This window comes from Grus americana, chromosome 7 (genome assembly GCF_028858705.1).
Source record: "Grus americana isolate bGruAme1 chromosome 7, bGruAme1.mat, whole genome shotgun sequence".
Classification (NCBI taxonomy): Eukaryota; Metazoa; Chordata; class Aves; order Gruiformes; family Gruidae; genus Grus; species Grus americana.
This window is the reverse complement of record NC_072858.1, coordinates 11,467,470-11,483,505: the sequence shown is the minus strand read 5'-3', so window position 1 is coordinate 11,483,505 and position 16,036 is coordinate 11,467,470. Positions and strand designations below refer to the sequence as shown.

General features: G+C 39.3%; 1 protein-coding gene across 5 annotated transcripts in view; it reads left to right on the top strand.

Annotated features, from left to right (window-relative positions):
- Positions 1-16,036, top strand: part of SHOC2 (SHOC2 leucine rich repeat scaffold protein) — an 82,378-nt gene that overhangs the window by 21,507 nt on the left and 44,835 nt on the right. The window contains exon 1 of one of the 5 annotated variants that reach the window (XM_054830988.1): positions 13,105-13,193. The exons of the other annotated variants lie outside the window; for them this stretch is intronic. The gene's annotated coding sequence lies outside the window, so the exon portion shown is untranslated. Of the gene's footprint in view, positions 1-13,104; positions 13,194-16,036 lie in introns of those variants that run through there. 5 annotated transcript variants of the gene reach the window in all.

The following is a 16,036-nucleotide window of genomic DNA, read 5'->3' as shown; positions in this document are numbered from 1 at the left end:
AGAGGAGAATAAGGAACTAGTTTTTCTCTTCTGGAGCAGCTGCTTGCATCTCTTGATGTACGCTTGCTTTGGGTGACGTGTTGTGCTTCAAAAGCCCTGAGAAAATCATAGTAATTTCTAAACTTGCTGTTACAGTATCAAAAAGACCTTGTAGCCTGTTATAGCTTTGAATTAACCTTTTTACATGATATGCACTATCCCTGTTGCATTAGTGTAGAGAAACTAAAGTACAGAAATTACAGGGAAGGTTTTTAACAGCAGCGATGGCAATGGGATTGCTCTGCCTTCCCTGCTGTGAGTCGGTGGGAGCTGAGACCCAGTTCCAGCACGTGCCTTGGCGAGCCCGCCTGGCTGGGTGACCCACGCCAAGCTCGCCACGAGTGAGGAGCGAAGGTGGATCCCAATGCCAAACTCCTTCCAGACAAGCGAAAGGCAGAGCAAGGCAAATGGATGCGAAACTGTTACTGCCGTGAATTTTTTGTCAGCAATGAAAGCCACGCAAAGCAGCGTGTTAGATCTTTGAATGTGCGGTGTGATAACAAATAGTCATGTTGCCTGAAAGGATCCTGAAGTGGTTGTAGTCTGTATGTGACTTCTTGTTGCTTTAATGATGCTCTCTATTAATACTAAAAGAAGGCTGCTCTCATCTTCGTTTCAAAGCTAATGGTGTATATAAACCATGGACATACAACTTCACTCTCTTCAGGCAAATGTTTATGCGTTATTCTCAACATGTAAAGTCTTGGAACGAGAAATCTGTGTTTGTCACAGCTTTCACTCCTGTGACTTCCAGTGTCTACTGAAACTACTTAAACCTGCTTCATGTTAGCAGGAACACTTTCACAGTTTGCACACCGTTGATTCTTTGAGCCTGCTCATTGGCTGTCTTTCAAAAATATTTAAGATAAACTGATCAGTTGTATACCATGGTAATCTAAAAGTATGCTCTAGAGCTGCAGCTACTGATTTTTTGCATTGTTTTGTATTACTACAATGTCACTTTTAGACCTCCTTTGTCTATGAAGCCCCTTGATTAACAGTGGAAGTACACCACACAGACTTCCAACAAAAGGAAATGCTCCAGAATAAGTTTCTGTAATCTTTGCAGTAAATGTCTTGGTTTGTGACGCAGAAACAAGTTAACACAAAGTAAAATGGTATGTAGAGAATGAAAGCTACCCATTGCAACTGCTTGTCTGTGTTCCATTGTCCCAGGGTAATGCGAGTTATACTGCCAAATAACTGGTTTGCTATTGAGTTGTTCTGTTTGTGAATCTATCTGGAGATATAAAGTTCTCGAATCAAAGTAGAGAGAGGGAACATGGAAGGTTTGCATGTGAGTGCTACTTTCAAAATGCTAATTGTTATCTAATGTTTTTTCTAAATAGGGATCTAGTAATGGTTTGAACCTTTCTCTTGCACTTTTCCAATGACAAAGCCATGACTTGTCATGTTTGGAGATGATGAGCAAAGGGTGATGAGCTGCAGAAAGAGTTCTGCATGGGGTGTGTGTGGCTGTAAAAGCTCATGGACTGAATTTCAGGTTCTCTTTAAGCGTGGAGTGCAAAATGACTGCTCAGACCCTTGTCTCCCTATCAAGAGTAAGTTTTCTTTCCTCTCTAAGGAACTTTCTCAAGCAGTGGAGTCTGAGATGGGCAACAGCCTTGGCTATCTATTTTAATTATTTTTATATAAATTCAGTGTTGTATAACTTGGTTTATGAACGAAATGAGAGATTAAGGAACTAGGTAACAAGTTTACATCTGTGAGGTTGTGCTTCGATGGCTCTTCCATACGTACTGCAGATGTGTGTATATATTCATCCAGTACAATCGCGTGCTGCTTTTCAGCTATCAAAAGTAAATGGGCAGAACTTGATTAATAGAATGGAATAGAATTAATGCTGGATATGTTACTTTTCACCCAGCTTTTGACCACTTTTCAGGTGGCTGCTCTAACATATCTATTACAGATATCATAATTCCAGAACTCCAACATTTAGGATTCATTTGGATTCTGATTTTCCTTGCTGCCAAAACTCTTAATTACCAGCTAGTGAGCACTGTGAGTTGTGTTATCAATCAGATGGGTGGCACTGGTCGTATGGTCCTTTTTCTTCATCTAATGTGACCATGGGCACTTTACATCTGAGAGTACTGTTTGGTTTTGATTATTATTAATATGCAGCTTTTAGCACTGCCTGGTGCTTGCAGCCTAATGTAAATAAAGTATCCCAGCTTGAAAAACAGTGACAAAGTGAAACGAGTTTTTCTGATATGAAAGCTTAAACCTGTGATCACTGAGCAGACTAATTAGCCAGTGCAAGGAATTTGGTTCTTTTAAGTCAAGCTTTTCATTTGCCTGTAAGGTTCACTTTTCAGTATGAGGCGTTCTGATATGCTGACACCGTTGTAATTGTACCATTATAAGTGATATTATATACATATATATAAAAGAAAAAGGAGGATTATGTTGCACTCTTTGAAGTTCACCGAATTCACTTGTGGATCACTTCCAGCTTTATTTTGGTACTTCTGATGGCATGTAGTGGGTAACGTGGCTTTTATGCAAGTCTTCTGATATTTGAAATAATAAATAACAAATTGAGAACTCCTGATAATAATATAGGTGAGGAAGAAATTTTAACTGGAACAGATGGTATTTTTTTCAGCTCAATTTAGATTTGCTTTTTTATCTTTCTCATTTTTTATTTATTTTAAATAAGACTTCGCGACTTAAGTGAGCTTATTGTTATGGTCTTGTTCTCTAGAAATACCTGATTTATTTTTTTTCCCCCCTTGTGTTTAGGGACATTATTTTCCTTGGGCTTGATGTATTCCTTAAGCTAAGCAGTATTCTGTTGATTCAGTGCTTGAAAAACTATTTAAAAGGAGAATCCAGGAGATGCTGGATTGATGTTGGTGTACAGCTGTTCTTGTTGAAGTGTTGATGTTAGCAACTAAAATGTCTTCTTAGGAGAACTAGGTTCTTAATAGTTAAATTTAAGTGAAAGCACAGATTTTTAACGGCTCAGAAAAACCACTTAACCAACCATGATCGTATTTTCTTGCAGTAGTCTCAAACTTTAATGTTTTTCTTGAGATACCTACAGTGAACAGCTGGTCTTCCTACCATAGTTTCTTTAGTGGAAAGATTCAGGTGTCCTCTGTTGGCTTCATGCTTGTTTTTTGAGTGTAAGGTCATATGCAAGTTTTTGAATCTTCTTGTAAAAGATAAAAGAAAAGCACTGTGTCAGCTGAAATAGTAAAATTTTACATTATCACACTACACTAAATAATGATTTTGTTGAAAAATAATGTAATTTCATTGCTGATTGAGTTACTGTTTGTTTGGTGGTGGTTTGGGGTTTTTTGAGAGTTGTTCCCTAGTTCTGTGCCTGTGTTTGGGAACTGTTTATTGATATATGAATACAGATCCCAAAAATATCAAATATCAAATGCAATTACTATTTACAATTATTTCTGATCCCAGAGGGAAACCCAAATAGGCGCAGCCTGTAGTAATCTTCCTTTGCCCTGGGGGTCTGTAACAGTTCCAATTTTACAGTATACTGGATTTGTGGTAGAATTTAAATTGGTTGCTGATAGTTGATAACTGAATTCCAAATTCAGATCAAACTCTAATTAACTGATGCTTTTCTTTTTCATAGATGCTAGGTTTTCGTTTTGCTGATCGAATGTAGTGTGGAGAGAGAAACAGCTATTTCCTTCTGGCTTTTTCTGGTCCCTCCCAGACATTGGAAATACTGCATTTGTGGTGCCATGTGCAGACAGCCGAAGCCTGATTTATGGTCACGTGAACTCTGTGAGGCTTGTTTTTAAACAAAACCCCAAGCCTTTGAAGCTTAGTTGTTTTAAAACTGATAGTTTTTCGGTTTCATTTCTGCTGAAGTTATTTTTATGGATATCTTGCATTTCTTTGTCTTGTTCTCATTCACATGGAAAAAATTCACCTACTAATTGATGAATGCTGGTAAGATCTGTTGCATTCTATAGATTTTTTTGTTTATATTTAATGTTCAAGCTTTTGTATCACTATTAGCAGCTTCATATATTATATATGCAGGCATTAATGTTATATTGGGGCAGGTAGGGCAGCATAGCTTGGTAGCAGGCTGCAGGCCAGAATTGCCTTGCAGGGCAATGATTTGCTTCCTTTTTCTGAAGGAGGGGTGGAAGGGCTCTTTGGGCAACAAATACTTCAAGCACTGAACTTTTTCTTAGATCCCGCTTTGTAGCCTCATCCAGCTTGCTGGACATACTAGTACCATGGCCAAAGGATGGAGGGGATAGGCAATTTTCTAGCAGATTTCTGCAGAATTATGGTATTACTGTAAATATGAGAGAGGAGGTGGACACACAAAAGCATCCCTTGAAAATATCACATTCTTCTGGGGAGAGATGAAGAGCTCTTGAATTAAAATGATAGTTTTATTAATAAATGCTAGAAGTAGGGAAGAGATGGTACTGCCTAAGATCGAGTATGCCGAATGCAGCCTGCAGTAATGAGCCCGACTATGGCAAGGATCATCTGGCCTGGATTTAGTGGTAAAGTTGTTTGCTCTGTAAAATAAGATAGAGGTTGGTTGTGAGAGAAGGGAGCAGTGAAATAGTATCATCTGCACAGATTTGACATGAGGAATTTAGGAGTTAGAGGACAGCGCACAGTGTGTCAAACAGCAGAGGCCGTGATTAAACCCTCTCTCTCAGTCACACTTCCAACTGGTAGTCCTCACAACCACAGGTCAAGTTTAGCCTTAGCAAGCAAGAATAATTTAAAATTAAAATTTCCTTGTTTGCATCATGTCTGAATTTGATCCCCATAGCATGCTGATTTAACATAAAGTGTTGTCATGTGTATCTTCATTTTTTAAAAAAAGAAATTTAAAATGCATGTCTCTAGCATTTAATTATACTTTAATACTAAGCCAATACTGACAATCGTCAGACCAGTTAAGTTACTGTCCATGTAAGAATTAGAGAAGCTTTTGGTTTAGTAGGAATTTGTGTGATACAGACAAGTGATATTCAGCTCTTCAGATTGCAGTTTCTTCTCCACCTTCTGTTTGAAGAATTATTGTCAGAGAATAGAAGAAGGGGAGGAAGGAGGAATTGCGGGGGAGAGAAGCTGCCCCCATTTGTACAACCTTATGTCCAAGAATCACAGGAGCTGGAGGCTTGTAGGGAGGAGAAGGTTTCATCAGACACATTCTAATCCTTCAGCCTCGTGTAGGAATAAAAGACTTGATGTAATTTGTCTGTTTCTTGCCTTGCAGCAAAGGGAGGGATGGAGCAAGGCTTGGAACAGGATGGAGGAATACAGCACTGGCATGTTGTGCCTTGCTGCAAAGGGAGTGTATGCAGAGGTGGTGGTGTTGGCCATGGCCCGTTGCAGGGGACAGACCAATTTAGGTCCTGCTCCCCATGTCTTTTCTAGTTCTGTTGTCCTACCTGTCTGTCGTCTTCTGCTCTCTGGTCATTATTCCTATACGTTGTCATACTTGTAGTTCCTTGCAGTCTGTACCCAGTGCTCCTGCCCTCACTTGAAATAGATGGTAGTGGTTGTCTTCTGTCTTCTACCTGTACCTGTGCTCATGCTCCCTTTCCGGTCTTTTCTGTTTTCCTTGGAAGTGGGTTTTTTTTCTTTTTCCCTCCACTATTTTGGGAATGATTGATTATAAAAGGAACAAATATGTTCCTTGTTAAAAATTTGTTAATATTAGTTAACTTCCTTGTTAAACTAATTTTTATTTATTTATTTCTGGAGGCTCAGGTACCTCTCCAGTGTTTCAGTTTCTTCTTTTCTGTTCAGGAGCTCTTTTCTCACTTCCTCAGATATTCTCCTTGTATCCTCATAGTGTTCGTGTATAAATATAGTACCTTGACTTTGAACATATTGTTCTGGAGCATATTGTCATACTAAAATTTGTTCAGTGCTTCTAGTTGGTTCGTGAGTCTGTATACCTTTTTTGATAGCTTTCTGCATATGTCTAATACTTTTTGGATTACGCTTGTTTTGAAAAAGGCTCTGTGTAAGTCAGAGGAGCTGATATGGGCAGTCTGAATGCTGTGAATCGCCTGTTCTCAGCTCACACCGTCTAGTGCAGTCCTCTGGTCTGTTCTTTTAAACGTTCACAAACAGATCGAATGATTCCTTGCTCAGACATTTGTAGATGATGTCTGTTTTTTGTCTCAAATGAAGGGCAATAAGGTACAAGAATGTAATTCATCATAAATAGGCATACAGTACAATTTTTTTAAGTTTTGCTAGGGTGGTGGTAGGAACTTTGATGTAGCTTTAAGCTAGCCTCCTTTTTCATAATTTTTTTCAGATTCCCATTATCTTATTTATTAGAAAGGGATGAGGTAAAAAGCTTATTATTGCCTGATATTTGTACAGTGATGTTTAATTCAGTTTGTGTCTAAATTTTTTTCCATAATTTTTTTTGTGATTAACATTGCTGCTACTTTCCACTTTTGCAATACACAAGCCTTTCGAGTGTGCTAAAGAGTATGTCATCCAGTTGGTTTTTGGCAAGCAGAAATCATGTTTTGCACTATTTCTAGTAAAAATGTCATTGAAGACCTTTTGTTTTTTTAGAAGGAAAAAAAAAGGATGCCTCATCTGAACAGATTTTGAAGAATCTGCTTGGAAGGGATAACAGTGGTTTTCCTTTTTTTTTTCTTTTTTTTTTTCTTTTTTTTTTTTTTATTTTCAAGGAAAACATCTTGTTCCTGTGAAGATACCCAATTTATCATGCATTTTCCAGAATTGTTAGTATATGTGAAATAATCTTTTAATCAGGCTTCTAGTTACAAGCAGAATAGTATTCAGTGCCATTTGGAGTCTTGGGTGTCAGGCTGGAACTTAAGATGATGTGTGGTTAAGGCTCCTCGACAGCAGGAATGAGCATGAGGAGTATTTGTGGTAGGTCTGGGCTTTAGGTGGTCCTTCGTAGGAAGGCGAACAGAGCTTGCTTTGTCTTCCACGCTTCAGTTTTATCTTCTCTCTTGGGAAAAGAAATCTCTGGGATTGTCACTTTTTTTTTTTTTTTAATGCTAATGCATTAAATGTTGATTGGGGAAAAAAACATAAAAAACAAATAATACTCTAAGAAGTTATGAAAATTTAATTTTGCAATATAAAGCAGTCAAAATTAGGTGTGAATGAGATGGCTTCTAGCGCTTTAGTGACCATGCTTGTCAGAATGTGTTTAATAAATCTTCAGTTGCTACATACTTTGCCTTCTTCATGTAGTGTGTAGGAGCACGAGTGGTGTTTGTTGACTGATTAATGTCTCAGTATTTTTATATCTGTGATACTTTCTTACATGGAGTTTCTTACTGGCTGTTTCTTGCCCACCATCCATGTTTGCCAGCCTCCCATCCCCGTTCTTGTTCCAGCTCCTGCCCATTTCTGCCTTCCCCGTATCGCTCAGCTTGCCTGTGCTCCAGGCAGGAGCTTTTCTCCTCTGCATGGCTGCTGTGACCCCACGGAAGGTGGTGAGGACGGTGGGAGGGTGTCGCAGCCGGATAGGAAAGTCCCGTTCAGCCACTGTGCCTGTGACTTGCTCTGTGGGAATGCCTTATATTGAAAGAAGTTGGTGTGTAGGAGTCGGAGGTGAAACAGGCTCAGGGTTTATGAAATACTCAGCTCCTTGCTGCCAGAGGAATTCCTCACAGTTTTCTTATTCGAGGTTTCAGAGTGGCCAGGAGTGAGTATGTGGTGAAATTCACTGTGGCATCAGATGACATCTGAATAGATTTCAAGTCCGTAGTCTAAACCAAAAATGCCATATTTGTTATGAAATCAGTGTTAAGATTACCTTTGACATGAACAAAGCAACGTGCTTTTACCAGCCCTCAGCCGAACCAAATAAATTATCTTACCTTTTCCCTCTATTCTCATGTCCCCTCAAGGCTCCTCTCCCCAACCCCAAAACAACCCCAAAAACCCCCAAGGGCTGGCAGACAGCTGCTGGTAAACATCACCTTTGAGGAGTGAGGGCTAATAAAGTTCAACATGATTGAAGAAGCCTTTTTCCACAGGGCATTGGCTGTGTATAGCTGTATACAGTGCTAACTGGATCACCTATAGTATGCATCTATTTGCTTAAATAATATTTCACTGCTCTATGTCATTATGATTAATTCAGTTTTGCTCTTGGGGGAAAAGAGTTGAAAGCTTTGAAAAAGGCTTGGGAGCAATTTTATTCTTCATCACCTTATCAGGGTGTATAATGAGCCTCCATTTCTATGGTGCCATTAATTTACAAAGTTCTCCAAGGTATTTCTGAGTTACTTTGGCTTTTCCGGCTGTGGTTGAGCATCGTTTCAAGCAGTGGTGCAGGACGGTGGTCTGGCTGGTGAAACATGGAAGCTGTTTAACCATGTGCAGCACAGGTTTAACCCTCTGCAGCACAGGAGGGTAAGGACATGGAGGGAATAATGCAAAATGCAGTCGAAACTGCAGGGAAAATCTGGGTAGGCAGAATACAGTTAACCTTGGAAATACAAGTAGTGGTTAATAAGGAGAATCTGGCTGGAGTGGACACATGCTACAGGAAAAGTACCATTTCTCTTTGGCAGTTTGTAGCTTTTGCATCTGAATAAGAGTACTTGGAAGGCAGAAGTGGTCTGTCGCATCATGTTTGCTGGAAAAAAAGACATGAGAGTATTGTAACTTGCATCCAGTTATCTGAAACGTAGTGGTTTCTTTGTAGTCTATCTATATTCTAACTTGGCCTGAATCAGTTGCTTTCATCAGGTAAAATGCATTTATCTGAAAGGGTCAGATTACAAAACCAACCAAACACACCCCTAGAAAAACGTTGGTTAAGCAGTAGTGGGGGAAGATGTGTAGATCTTTATTTTTCATTCAGAGTATTCTACATTTGTTTTGGTTTCTGTAATTTTTAAACATGTAATGTAAAATTTTGGAAAAGTATGCCATCCCAAAGAAAACCACTCCAGCTGATCATTATGCAGTTTTCAAATAATTTTTTTTAATTTAATTTAGTTGTAATGAAGTGGAAACGTACACTTAAATTGGAACAAATTTGATTCTGATTATGGTTGTTATCTTTTCTCTGTAAAGAATGCTGATCTGTTCAAGGTGATATTTATTTTCTGAGAGCAGGTTAAATGCAAAATATGTTAATGATGTCTAAGAGTGAGGAGATTTATAGTTGGAAACTTGTGGCTAAATATGTATTTTTTGGACTTCACCGGACACTTGCGTATCTTCCAAACTCATGTATGTTAGTTGGAAAGTAAATGTTATCGCGTATGTCCTTTTCTATACATTAGTTATATTTCAACTAAGTGTTCAATAAAACAAATATATCCAAGCTTTTCTCATCTTAGCTGAAGATCGAGAACTGCAAATCTTAGCTAGAAAAAAAATTGAACCAGGGCCAGGTATTGTGCAGTGATGAGCTGCCATATGTAGTTATTGTGGCTTTGTTTGCTAGAACATAGAAGGTAAAGAGCCATCGCTCCTTTTCATGTTCAGAATTGCATTAAAAGCACATTTTAAGTTGATCTTCAGACAGGCTTTTTTCTTAGCAAGGAGATCTTGTGACTTACACAGTCACTAATTATGGTCAGAAAATTCAAGGGACTGAGAGTCATCCAGCACTGAACTTTGCAAAATGGTCATAATTATTAAATAAAAGCATGTTGAAGAAGACAGGCAAACTTACTGCTTCAAATTCAGAGACAAAGAAACAAAGAGAAATGCTACAATAAACAGTATTTTTGCTTTGTTGCTAGATAATTGTGTTGCTGATAGAAGCTAGTGTAGGATGCTACCCTAGAAGTAATAGGGCAATGTTTTATTTACCTGAGATGGGATGCAGCATGTGGTTTGTCCCAGTTTCTGTAGGATAAACATAACCTAAGTTGTTGATAATATATTATCTACTAATTATTATCTATATTACTCTATTGTTGTCTTGTGTGTTTACTTTCTCTCCTGCCCATCATTCTTGTTTTGTCTCCTGTTTAGTTGGTTTTGTTTTGATATGTTGTTTTTATTGCTCAGAGGAAATGATGAATAAAAGAAAAATATTTGATGCTGGCTTATAGTTTGCATCATCACCTTTGGTGGGACCAATGTCACTTTCTATCAAATTTGTAACAAAGCTGTGTGTGGCAGGCTGCTTCCTTGGTTTATAGGAATTGTTGAGGGATCTGAATGGTACTGCCTGGGTGCTGTGTGGTGGTAATAGTGAAGGTTTTTATAGTGGAAAGTAAGTTTTTCCTACAGGAGGAAGGTATTGGGTAGATTGGAGCACTTGTGGAAGGTTGTATGCCACTATAGATGCAAAATTTGTATAGTCACAAAAATGAGATAACTGGATTTTCCTAAACTAATATATCCATTTAGAATAACCTTTTTTTTAGGCACATCTAGTTATTAGGACCTGTACTAAGACCGGGAAATTTGTTTCATCTAGCAAGTTAAGATTTTCAAATTTCATGTATTACGCAGGATTACACAGCCTGCTGATATGACAAGTTACCATGGAAACAGAGACATGCAGCCCAAAAGGTACATGCTGGGGGACCACACATGCAGAAAGTACCTTTTTACATATTAAAATAAGCTGCCACATGGAGTTAGTAGAATTCTTTGTACTTGCTCTTGGAGTCTATTTCTACAAAAACATGAAATGGTATTTTAGAACTGGGCCAAAAAAAGGGGTTTTTTTCCTGTAGAGGAGAAAAAGAGCAAATTACTTTTATGAAGAATGTTGGAGTGCATGGAATGAATCACAGTATGTATATTTTTGTCCTTGCTAGATGAGTTCAAAGGCAGGGCACAAAAGATTATTTCTACCCCCAGGAACTAAAGGCGTAGGTGACTTTCTGTCTGCTAGCGTGGAGCCTTTTTGTCATGATAGATCTGGACTTTGGAATGTGACCTGGCATTTAGTGCGATGAAGTACTTCCAGAGAACAGCAAATCTGGTGGCCAGTGAATGAAAAGATGGATTTGAAAGCCTCGAAACAGGCAGTAACGTCCGTGTGCCTGTGTGTTTGCCGTGGAAGGGCACGGCTGTGTCGGAAGCTGGGATGGGATGTCCTGGGAGAGATATCTGCTACTGCAAGTACAGAGCGATCAACCTCCAAACACTTCTTGAAACTGATTCTTATTTATAGTAACTTCAGCTTTAATTGCACGTAGGTTTGTAATTAGGTGCCTACAGTTACAGATGTGTCTGCAGATTTAAGAAATCACAAGCAAAGCATAAGCAAGCCTTCAGAAATGGTCTAGTCGTTGCCCCCTTGGTCTGATGTTTGTTCACTTATTTCCTTGACCTCCAGGATTTGCTAGAATGCAAGATTGGGTTATGCTCAGCTGTTCTGCAGCCGTGGAAACAGCAAGCAGGGAGGGAAGGGTCTTGGCTGCAGTCCTTTGGCAGATGAAGATATATCCGAAAGGGCTTAGGGGGCTCTCAGGGTCCAGGGCCCCTCGCTGACCCAGGCTCGGGCTGTGCGTGCAGGAAGGCAACAAGCTGCTCCCTCAGTGTGAGACGGGATTAGGGAGGAAAGTGGGGTTGCATCCAGATACAGTGAAATCAGGCTACATTGGTAGTCTGTAAACTACAATCTGCTGGCCATTCACTTACAGGACCAAGATGAATTTAATGGTCAGCCTTCTCTGTTGAACAAGCCACTCATCGCAGCTGGCACGAAGAACCATGACAGTATTACGCTGCTGCCATTGACCATCCTGTACTCTGAAAGTTTTCTTCCCAAAGAAGAGAAAGTGTCTAGCTGGCATAGGAGCACTACTTTTGTCGAGATAGATTAGGCGAAGTTTTTGATCTATGGCAGTGCGATGGCTGTCTCCATACCTCTGAATATTCCCGTGCTGTCTCCATACCTCTGAATGAGGTTTTGTGTTCAGAGGAGCCGTGCAACTGCCTGGTGACTGATTCAGCAGTTTGCTCCCAGCTGGTCTGTGGTGGCTGCGGTGGCAGAAGCTGAAATGCACTTACGCAGATGAAAACTCTGTAGGTCAGATGTTTGAAGCTAGTAAATTGTAGGAGAGAATGCGCTTTGTTTGCAAGTGACTTGTCGGCTTAAGCTATTTAGGTTTTGAAATGAAAGTAGTGACCATATTTTTTTTTTTTCTTCATATGTGGTATTGAGAATGGAAAGTTGTTGTAGCTGCTTGGACTAAACTTTAAATTTCATCCATTGCTCGTTGATGTGTTCATGTTTGTGGTGTAGCGGGATATGAAATGTTTTTGGTATATCCCATGCTATTCTAAGTAAAAGGTAAATGCTTTTAAGAAGGTAGATTTTTTCTGTTTGTTTGTGAACAGGTGTTGCTGCAATTACTAGATAGCATTTCAACTCTGCCTTGTTGTTAAAAGCCACTTAGGTCTGACTAATCAGAATTGTGATCTCAAAACATTTTATTTTTTATTATGAAGTGGAATCATTGTCTGCTTACTCTGGAGTGTCAAGTATGAGCTGATTCCTTATTTCTTTGATGTGTTTAATATTTGGAATGATCCTTTTCTGTTATTTGGGTTGAAAAGCCCAAGCCATGATATGTGTCTTTTGGGTTACCCAGAATGAAGAGAAAAATCATTCCTATTCCATGATATAAAGTTATACACATAGTAAGGAATTTTACTTTCAAATGTAGGCCTGTGGATTTCTTGCTACGTTGCGGAAGTAAAATTCATTTGAATGTAATGTGTGAAATGCTTTAGTGAAAATGAGGCCTTAGGACACGCTCAGAATATTAGAAATGTTTATGATTTAAAGTGTCTGTTTTGTCTACTGAAACACAGAACAGGAACCAGTAAGTGTTTAAGGGGAGCTGTAAAGCGACCATTTTGTAAGATGATGTGCCACGATGATGTTCCTTTGGCAGAAAAGACTGCGGCTGGTTAGCCTCCTCACTTGAGAGAGAAATATTTCAGCAGCAGGAGAGTATTTTATTTCAATTAATGATTTCTTCTTCAAGCCATCTCTGTGAACATACAGGAAACTTTGATATACTTGCAAGTCACAAGACACGTAGCGCATCCTCTGAGAACTGAGGGACTGCTGAGAGTAACTCACGCAGGGGTGGCCTCTTCTGGAGCAGTCCCACCGCCCTGGGGCAGGAGCAGCGAGACTTGCGGTGGGACCTTGTTGCATCAGTGAGGTGAGCTTTGGCCATTCCTGCTGGCTGGCTTCCTCCGGCACCTGGGGTTTGGTCACCCTGGCACCAGTGCAGCCCTGGTGCCCGTTGCCTGATGCGGCATTTGATTAGGGAGCTGCATGCAAATGACTTGAAAGCTTGTTCATATAAAATCAAAATTAAAAGATGTAATTGCGGGGAGGTCATTACGAAGCTGTGAAGTAATACTGGCAGTGGATTTTCTTCTGGAGCGGTAGAATTGCTCTTCAGTAGTGGATAGGAGACAGTTAAGTGTTTTACAGCTGCCTTTGAATAGCAGGTGGGTGAAATCCTTTATCTCAAGCCTCATATTGTATTAGATAAGGACCAGAAAGCATCAGTATTTATAGTACCAAGTTGCAGGTGATTAGTGTAGTGTTATTCCTAGAATCGCACTTCTGAGTTACCATGTTTTTTATAAAACATTTGTTGCATAAATGTTTTAGGCTCTGTTGTTCAGAGTAACTGAAATCTCTTTTCAGTTACTCGCACATATGAAAAAACATCAGTAAAATATACACGATCAATGTGTTATTCTTTTTCAGGCAGCTAGGAAGGTGATACAGTTTAGGTTGAAGTTGTTTGTGTTTCTGAAGTTTCATCAGTTATGGTTGACAGATAAAAAATAAATATATCTGGATTATGTTCACCAGACATCAGGAGGAATGAATCAAAACTCTGATGCTGGTTATTCATAGCTTTTTACAAATATTTTACTTTAAAAAAAAATATTTGGAACTGGGAAGAGATTAGTTTCCTTAACCTCTCTAAAAGTTTTATTTTCCTTCATATGCTGTGTCAAGTGAAAGTCTTACTCAGTTTTCCAAGTTCTTCAGCACATAATAGTTAAATGTTTTTATGTCAATTATTATTGACAGGAAGACAGTTTGAACAGCATTGGAAAATGGAAATAGTTGGCAGAACTGGCTAATTTCACTGAATTTCCTTTTGCTAAAAATATCTCTAAAAGAAGCTCTCCTTTTGAGATACAATGAATGCTTGTTTGACAGTAGTTTAGAATTGATGGTGACTCTTGTCCTTTAACCAAAAGGGCTTGAAAAATATGAATAACCTTTTGAAACATATTCAGCTTCCTCTGTAGTACATGTAATTACGTTCATGTCCTCTGAAAGTTTACATACATGCTTAACTTTGAGTAACCCCATCAGCTTGAATGATCTGTAATAGAAAAGTTCTGTAGAGCTGCTTATGTGAAGTTGATTATTTCATTTGTATACGTGTTGGTAGGATTAAGGAGTTCAGGGCAACTATGCGCAGTTGAGTTTTGTGTCAAAACTCAGTCATTAATGTATGAGATGGCAAAATTTTAGTCCTGCTGACCGAAAGCATACAGCATCAAATATGTATTCTCATTTGTATTGCATGCATATAAGTTAAAAATAATTTTCGATAAGTTGCAATGGCAAGTATTAGTTATAAAATACTAGAAATAGGATGAGTTTCATCACGGTGTACTTAAAGGACAGCCAGGAAGTCGTTCTAGGGAGCCTTCTGCTGTTGGGAATCCCAGCCCCGGTGAGTGGACGGGGGAGGCGCCGGTGTCTTAAGGGTGTCTCAGACTCTGGAAGGGTGAGGCTGTTCCAGTTGAGGCATTTTCTTCAATGCGCCTTCCCCAGCTTTGGCTTTTATTGTGTATTGTCTGGAGAAGTTCTCATCGCGAGCTTTTTCTTGTTAGAAGTGCTGGTTGTAGTTATTTGAGGTATTAGAGAATTACTCTATTTGGAAATAGAGGCTAAACCATGTCCAGCTATTTTAAATACATTTTGCAGTCTCGGGCAGTAATTAAAATCCTCAGTAAAGAGATAAAAATGAGAGATGCAGTATGTTTAACTGTTAGCCTTTTGTCACTCTGAACAGGGAGTATATTTTGAAGGCCTGCTGCAGTGCGAGCTTGGCTCCGGTTTCTGTGTGTTAGAAAACCACGGCTGCCTGCGGCTTGCCTGCATGCTGCCTGCCTCCTAACAGCTTTAACTGTGGAGAGGTTGAAGTCTCTGGTCGTGACCCTTTGTATTGCTCTGAATTTTCTTTATATGTTTCAGATGATAATTTTAATGACTTTTCAATTTTTGATCTTTTTGTATAGGCAAAAGATTTTTGTTCCTTACCAGAAAACGAAATGTTAAACTAGCATATTAAAACAGGGACATCCCCCCAAACCCCCTTTTTTTAGGTACAATTGCTAACAAAGACAGTGAAATGTATGCAGATTATTTGGAGCATTTGCACTACCGAGCTGCTTTCAGCAGCACTAATCTCCAGCCATCTTTCCTTTCTGAGGCTCCTTCAAAACCTCCTTCAGCTGCACTGCATGTAAGACGTGAAACAAATCTCTTGGTGGGTCCTAAATTTGATTAAATTGCAAGCTTATGAGAGCAGCAGCCCTTTGAGTATTTTGCACTGTAGGAGCTGGATGTGGAGCAGTAGCTGTCTGGCACTGCCACATGGCTGACTTTTCTCAGAAAAGCTCAGAATTTAGAAACCGAGTATGTTAGTTCTCAATTCTTTGCGTTACCTTTCATACTGAAACCAAGTTGTCAGGCATTTCAGGCTCCCACCCTTTAGTCAGCTGGATTTTTGCATTTGGAGTCATTACGTTTCCTATTGACGGAGTTTTACAAGCACGTAGATTATACAGGGCTGAGAGCAAGTTTTAAAATATAATGTAGTAAGGTTAGCATTCTTGGGGAATAGGTCAGGTTAATGGATGGTGTAAAAGCTGGGTGGAAATCTTAAGGATGTAGTAAGGAACCAGCTTGTGCTGCTTTAGAGAACTCTGCGTTGGAGAAAGTTTCCAAGTTAAAAACTGT